The sequence below is a fragment of the Oncorhynchus masou genome, chromosome 16 (assembly GCF_036934945.1).
Source record: "Oncorhynchus masou masou isolate Uvic2021 chromosome 16, UVic_Omas_1.1, whole genome shotgun sequence".
NCBI lineage: Eukaryota > Metazoa > Chordata > Actinopteri > Salmoniformes > Salmonidae > Oncorhynchus > Oncorhynchus masou.
The window spans coordinates 36,070,337-36,079,121 of record NC_088227.1 but is presented as its reverse complement, the minus strand read 5'-3'; positions in this window follow the sequence as shown (position 1 = coordinate 36,079,121).

The following is an 8,785-nucleotide window of genomic DNA, read 5'->3' as shown; positions in this document are numbered from 1 at the left end:
TGTCTGTGTGAGTGGACCAATTCAGTTTGTCTGTGATGTGTATGCCGAGGAACTTAAAACTTGCTACTCTCTCCACTACTGTTCCATCGATGTGGATAGGGGGGTGTTCCCTCTGCTGTTTCCTGAAGTCCACAATCATCTCCTTAGTTTTGTTGACATTGAGTGTGAGGTTATTTTCCTGACACCACACTCCGAGGGCCCTTACCTCCTCCCTGTAGGCCATCTCGTCGTTGTTGGTAATCAAGCCTACCACTGTTGTGTCGTCCGCAAACTTGATGATTGAGTTGGAGGCGTGCGTGGCCACGCAGTCGTGGGTGAACAGGGAGTACAGGAGAGGGCTCAGAACGCACCCTTTTGGGGCCCCAGTGTTGAGGATCAGCGGGGAGGAGATGTTGTTACCTACCCTCACCACCTGGGGGCGGCCCATCAGGAAGTCCAGTACCCAGTTGCACAGGGCGGGGTCGAGACCCAGGGTCTCGAGCTTGATGACGAGCTTGGAGGGTACTATGGTGTTGAATGCCGAGCTGTAGTCGATGAACAGCATTCTCACATAGGTATTCCTCTTGTCCAGATGGGTTAGGGCAGTGTGCAGTGTGGTTGAGATTGCATCGTCTGTGGACCTATTTGAGCGGTAAGCAAATTGGAGTGGGTCTAGGGAGTCAGGTAGGGTGGAGGTGATATGGTCCTTGACTAGTCTCTCAAAGCACTTCATGATGACGGAAGTGAGTGCTACGGGCGGTAGTCGTTTAGCTCAGTTACCTTAGCTTTCTTGGGAACAGGAATGATGGTGGCCCTCTTGAAGCATGTGGGAACAGCAGACTGGTATAGGGATTGATTGAATATGTCCGTAAACACACCAGCCAGCTGGTCTGCGCATGCTCTGAGGGCGCGGCTGGGGATGCCGTCTGGGCCTGCAGCCTTGCGAGGGTTAACACGTTTAAATGTTTTACTCACCTCGGCTGCAGTGAAGGAGAGACCGCATTTTTCCGTTGCAGGCAGTGTCAGTGGCACTGTATTGTCCTCAAAGCGGGCAAAAAAGTTATTTAGTCTGCCTGGGAGCAAGACATCCTGGTCCGTGACTGGGCTGGATTTCTTCTTGTAGTCCATGATTGACTGTAGACCCTGCCACATGCCTCTTGTGTCTGAGCCGTTGAATTGGGATTCTACTTTGTCTCTGTACTGACGCTTAGCTTGTTTGATAGCCTTACGGAGGGAAAAGCTGCATTGTTTGTATTCAGTCATGTTACCAGACACCTTGCCCTGATTGAAAGCAGTGGTTCGTGCTTTCAGTTTCACACGAATGCTGCCATCAATCCAAGGTTTCTGGTTAGGGAATGTTTTAATCGTTGCTATGGGAACGACATCTTCAACGCACGTTCTAATGAACTCGCACACCGAATCAGCGTATTCGTCAATGTTGTTATTTGACGCAATACGAAACATGTCCCAGTCCACGTGATGGAAGCAGTCTTGGAGTGTGGAGTCAGCTTGGTCGGACCAGCGTTGGACAGACCTCAGCGTGGGAGCTTCTTTTTTTAGCTTTTGTCTGTAGGCAGGTATCAGCAAAATGGAGTTGTGGTCAGCTTTTCCGAAAGGGGGCGGGGCAGGGCCTTATATGCGTCGCGGAAGTTAGAGTAACAATGATCCAAGGTTTTTCCGCCCCTGGTTGCGCAATCGATATGCTGATAAAATTTAGGGAGTCTTGTTTTCAGATTAGCCTTGTTAAAATCCCCAACAACGATGAATGCAGCCTCCGGATAAATGGTTTCCAGTTTGCAAAGAGTTAAATAAAGTTCGTTCAGAGCCATCGATGTGTCTGCTTGGGGGGATATATACGGCTGTGATTATAATCGAAGAGAATTCTCTTGGTAGGTAATGCGGTCTATATTTGATTGTGAGGAATTCTAAATCAGGTGAACAGAAGGATTTGAGTTCCTGTATGTTTCTTTCATCGCACCATGCCTCGTTAGCCATAAGGCATACACCCCCACCCCTCTTCTTACCAGAAAGGTGTTTGTTTCTGTCAGCGCGATGCGTGGAGAAACCCGTTGGCTGCACCGCATCGGATAGCGTCTCTCCAGTGAGCCATGTTTCCGTGAAGCACAGAACGTTACAGTCTCTGATGTCCCTCTGGAATGCTACCCTTGCTCGGATTTCATCAACCTTGTTGTCAAGAGACTGGACATTGGCAAGAAGAATGCTAGGAAGTGGGGCACGATGTGCCCGTCTCCGTAGTCTAACCAGCAGACCGCTACGTTTCCCTCTTTTTCTGAGTCGTTTTTTTGGGTCGCTGCATGCGATCCATTCCGTTGTCCTGTTTGTAAGGCAGAACACAGGATCCGCGTCGAGAAAAACATATTCTTGGTCGTACTGATGGTGAGTTGACGCTGATCTTATATACAGTAGTTCTTCTCGGCTGTATGTAATGAAACCTAAGATGACCTGAGGTACTAATGTAAGAAATAACACATAAAAAAACAAAAAACTGCATAGTTTCCTAGGAACGCGAAGCGAGGCGGCCATCTCTGTCGGCGCCGGAAGTAGACAAGTTGGAATTAAACTGTGAAATACTGTGAAATTTTGCGATGGAGTTTTTGGCCTGCCTGGTGACATTCTATAAATGTGTCATAGACCAATAAGAAAGAGAGTTCCAAACCTCTGCCAATAACAGCTAGTTTTCAGTTTCCCCTCCCACTCAGACTCCTCCCAGACAGTCCTAGCAAAATCTTGCTTGAGAAATTGTTCTTTGCTCGGAAGCTATTTTTGTTTAATTTTGACAATTTCAATTGAAAACAATGACAGTAAGGTACTTAATAGTCACCCGGATATGATTTGATAGAGATAAAAACGTCTGCATTGGACCATTAATGTGAGCTCTAAAACAGTTGCTTTGTGAGAAGGTGTTGAAGTTCACAGTTATGTAAATGCTAGCTGAGAATTAGCCAGCACCTGGGCTTGGCCCGAAGTCAAGGCAGATCTGCAGGAGCCATGGGCCAGTGAGACACGGCTATGGTCCACATAGATGGAAACAGAAGAGTCTGAGTCTTTTGGGTTAAACACCAGGGTAAATGCTCATTGGAAACTCACCACAACATAACATCAGCTTCCAGGCTGCATCTGGGCCCTGTAACAGAGAAAGAGAGGCAGAGACAGAGACATGGAGACAGAGACATGGAGACAGAGACATGGAGACAGAGACATGGAGACTGAGAGGCAGAGGCAGAGACAGAGACAGACACATGGAGACAGAGACAGAGAGACAAAGACATGGAGACCGAAACAGAAACTGAGAGACAGAGATAGAGACATGGAGAAAGAGACATGGAGACAGAGACAGAGACTGAGAGGCAGAGACAGAGACATGGAGACAGAGACATGGAGACAGAGACTAAAATCCAGAGACAGCGACATGGAGACTGAGACAGAGACAGAGAGACAGAGGACAGAGGACAGAGACAGAGAGACCGAGACATGGAGACAGAGACAGAGACTGAGAGACAGAGGACAGAGACATGGAGACAGAGACATGGAGACAGAGACATGGAGACAGACACATAGAGACTGAGAGACAAAGACATGGAGACAGAAACATAGAGACAGAGAGGCAGAGACAGAGACATGGAGACAGAGACTGAGAGGCAGAGACATGGAGACCGAGACAGAGACAGAGACAGAGAGGCAGAGACAGAGACATGGAGACCGAGACCGAGACAGAGACATAGAGACAGAGGACAGAGACAGAAACTGAGAGACCGAGACAGAGACATGGAGACAGAGACATGGAGACAGAGACATGGAGACAGAGACTGAGAGGCAGAGGCTGAGAGGCAGAGACAGAGACTGAAAGACTGAGAGAGAGACAGACAGACAGAGACATGGAGACTGAGACAGAAACATACAGACAGAGACAGAGACATGGAGACAGGAACAGAGACAGAGACATGGAGACAGTGACATGGAGAAAGAGACATGGAGACAGAAACATGGAGACAGAAACATAGAGACAGAGACTGAGACATGGAGACAGGAACAGAGACAGAGACATGGAGACAGAGACATGGAGAAAGAGACATGGAGACAGAAACATGGAGACAGAAACATAGAGACAGAGACATGGAGACAGAGACATGGAGACAGAAACATGGAGACAGAAACATAGAGACAGAGACATGGAGACAGAGACATGGAGACAGAAACATGGAGACAGAAACATAGAGACAGAGACAGAGACATGGAGACAAAGACATGGAGACAGAGACATGGAGAAAGAGACATGGAGACAGAAACATGGAGACAGAGACAGAGACATGGAGACAGGAACAGAGACAGAGACATGGAGACAGAGACATGGAGAAAGAGACATGGAGACAGAAACATGGAGACAGAAACATAGAGACAGAGACATGGAGACAGAGATATGGAGACAGAGACATGGAGACAGAGACATGGAGACAGAAACATAGACCGAGACAGAGACTGAGAGACAGACAGACAGAGACATGGAGACCGAGACTGAGCGACAGAGACAGACAGGCAGAGACAGAGACATGGAAACAGAGACTGAGAGGCAGAGACAGAGACTGAGCGACAGAGACAGACAGGCAGAGACAGAGACATGGAGACAGAGACATGGAAACAGAGAATGAGAGGCAGAGACAGAGACATGGAGTCAGAGACTGAGAGGCAGAGACAGAGACATGGAGAAAGAGACAGAGACAGAGAGGCGGATACATAGACATAGACAGAGAGATAGATAGATACATAGACAGAGACAGAGACATAGACAGACAGACAGACAGACAGAGACATAGACAGAGAGACAGAGAGACAGAGATAGAGACACAGAGACAGAGACAGAGACAGAGACAGAGAGAGGGAGGCAGAGACAGAGACATGGAGACAGAGACAGAGACAGAGACATAGAGGCAGAGACAGAGACATGGAGACCGAGACAGAGACAGAGAGGCAGAGACAGAGACATGGAGACCGAGACAGAGACATAGAGACAGAGAGGCAGAGACAGAGACATGGAGACAGAGACTGAGAGGCAGAGACATGGAGACCGAGACAGAGAGGCAGAGACAGAGACATTGAGACCGAGACAGAGACAGAGAGGCAGAGACAGAGACATGGAGACCGAGACAGAGACATAGAGACAGAGGACAGAGGACAGAGGACAGAGACAGAGACAGAGAGGCAGAGACAGAGAGATAGAGATATAGACATAGACAGAGACATAGACCGAGACAGAGACAGAGGCAGAGACAGGCAGAGGCAGAGACAGAGACAGAGACAGAGAGATAGAGATATAGACATAGACAGAGACAGAGACATAGACAGAGACAGAGACAGAGACAGAGAAAGAGACAGAAACAGAGACAGAGACAGAGGCAGAGACAGAGACAGAGGCAGAGACAGAGAGATATAGACAGAGACAGAGACAGAGAGACAGAGATAGAGACAGAGACAGAGACAGAGACAGAGACAGAGAGGCAGAGACAGAGAGATAGAGATATAGACATAGACAGAGACAGAGGCAGAGACAGGCAGAGGCAGAGACAGAGACAGAGACAGAGAGATAGAGATATAGACATAGACAGAGACAGAGACATAGACAGAGACAGAGACAGAGACAGAAACAGAGACAGAGACAGAGGCAGAGACAGAGACAGAGAGATAGAGACAGAGGCAGAGAGATAGAGATATAGACAGAGACAGAGACAGAGGCAGAGAGATAGAGACAGAGGCAGAGAGATATAGATATAGACAGAGACAGAGACAGAGGCAGAGACAGAGACAGAGACAGAGACAGAGATAGAGAGGCAGAGACAGAGAGATAGAGATAGAGATATAGACATAGACAGAGACATAGACAGAGACAGAGACAGAGGCAGAGAGATATAGATATAGACAGAGACAGAGACAGAGACAGCGGCAAAGACAGAGACAGGCAGAGGCAGAGACAGAGACAGAGACAGAGACAGAGAGCTAGAGATCTAGACAGAGGCAGAGACAGAGACAGAGACAGAGACAGAGACATAGACAGAGGCAGAGACAGAGGCAGAGGCAGAGGCAGAGACAGAGACAGAGACAGAGACAGAGACAGAGACAGAGACAGAGGCAGAGACAGAGACAGGTAGAGGCAGAGACAGAGGCAGAGACAGAGACAGACAGAGAGACATAGACAGAGACAGAGACAGAGACAGAGACAGAGAGATAGAGATAGAGACAGAGGCAGAGAGATAGAGATATAGACAGAGACAGAGACAGAGACAGAGGCAGAGAGATAGAGACAGAGGCAGAGAGATAGAGATATAGACAGAGACAGAGACAGAGGCAGAGAGACGAAGACACAAATTACACTAACCACCAGTCATCCTCATTTTCCAAAGTATTGTAATTAAAAAAAAAAAAAAAAAGTGTACTAATAGAGAAAGCGGGACATGGGCCAGTGCATATGGGCGTTTTAAGCCACTGAAAGACTTACCCCACATAAAATCCTAGCCCTCATTTGTTCAGTCATTATAATGGACAAATCATCCCTGGTGTAAATAGGACTAGTGCCCAACCCATGGCTCAGTGTTAAATTAACACGGCCAAGTAATGATTATTCCTGATCATGAAAAGCAGCTATGATTGTAAACACAGCCCTTTCACTGCAATTATACCACGGTGGGTGATTCACACCGTTATATTGCTTACTGAATTTAATCTGATGTTCGTCCACCCATACTGCGATACCACATTCCTCCACTAGATGTCAGTGCAGCCCTCGCTTCGCCCTGTGACTCAGTCTCAGTCTCACCTGTCATGAGTTGAACCTTGAGAGTGCCTGTAGGTAGGTAGAGTACAAATACAAATCTAACCAAATGAATAGAATTAATCAAATATAAAGTACAGAGGAAGGAATCGGACCCAGGCTGCATCCAGGAGACACACTATCAGACACGTGGCCGTTCTGAATACTAACAATAAGCAAGAGAGCTCTCCTCTGCCTTTATGAGGTGGCCCAGCCCAGGGCAGTTAGGTTTCTTTTTCTTAGGGTTTCCATTAGCTACTGTACATGCAGCAGCTACTCTTCCTGGGGTCCACATCAAACCTACAAGTACATGACAAAGTATAGAACAGTTATAGACAAGAACAATATAAGACTTTACATTGAAATAAAATATGTAAATAGATAAGGGTTATATATTGGAAAGACACCAAGAGACAACAAAAATAGTATTTACATACTATTCATACATGTTCTTATATACAGTTACATTTGATATTTAGAAGAGAAGAGAAGCTGTGATACAATATGTTTTTTTTTATCTGTTTTTTTTAAGCTAAAATTGCTTTTTGCCTAAGTAACCTCTGGTGGCAGAGCATTCAATGATGACAGGGCTCTATACTTCACTGGACAATGCACAACATTTATTTTTGTTTTGGGTAGACTGAAGAAACCCATAGTGGTGTGTCTGATGGGATATGTCTGTTAAGTGTCAGGCAAATAGATTATACAAATGTTTAGGCATTTTCAACACAGAAGTGTTTCTTAAAAAGACAAGAAGAGAAGGAGTCAATTTCTCCTCCATCATCAAAGACTATCATGCATGTTGTTGATGTTAGTTATGTGTGTGTTTATGAGCCAGCTGAGGCTTTGCTAGGTCTTTCTTTGCTGCACCTGACCATATTACCGGACAGTAACCAGTATGGGACAATACCCCAGTAATCAGTATGGGACAATACCCCAGTAATCAGTATGGGACAATACCCCAGTAATCAGTATGGGACAATACCCCAGTAACCAGTATGGGACAATACCCCAGTTATCAGTATGGGACAATACCCCAGTAATCAGTATGGGACAATACCCCAGTAATCAGTCTGGGACAATACCCCAGTAACCAGTATGGGACAATACCCCAGTTATTGGTATGGGACAATACCCCAGTAATCAGTATGGGACAATACCCCAGTAATCAGTATGGGACAATACCCCAGTTATCAGTATGGGACAATACCCCAGTAATCAGTATAGGACAATACCCCAGTAACCAGTATGGGACAATACCCCAGTAACCAGTATGGGACAATACCCCAGTAACCAGTATGGGACAATACCCCAGTAACCAGTATGGGACAATACCCCAGTAATCAGTATGGGACAATACCCCAGTAACCAGTATGGGACAATACCCCAGTAACCAGTATGGGACAATACCCCAGTAACCAGTATGGGACAATACCCCAGTAACCAGTATGGGACAATACCCCAGTAATCAGTATGGGACAATACCCCAGTAACCAGTATGGGACAATACCCCAGTAACCAGTATGGGACAATACCCCAGTAACCAGTATGGGACAATACCCCAGTAATCAGTATGGGACAATACCCCAGTAATCAGTATGGGACAATACCCCAGTAATCAGTATGGGACAATACCCCAGTAATCAGTATGGGACAATACCCCAGTAACCAGTATGGGACAATACCCCAGTTATCAGTATGGGACAATACCCCAGTAACCAGTATGGGACAATACCCCAGAAACCAGTATGGGACAATACCCCAGTAATCAGTATGGGACAATACCCCAGTTTTCAGTATGGGACAATACCCCAGTAATCAGTATAGGACAATACCCCAGTAATCAGTATGGGACAATACCCCAGTAATCAGTATGGGACAATACCCCAGTAATCAGTATGGGACAATACCCCAGTTATCAGTATGGGACAATACCCCAGTTTTTGGTATGGGACAATACCCCAGTAATCAGTATAGGACAATACC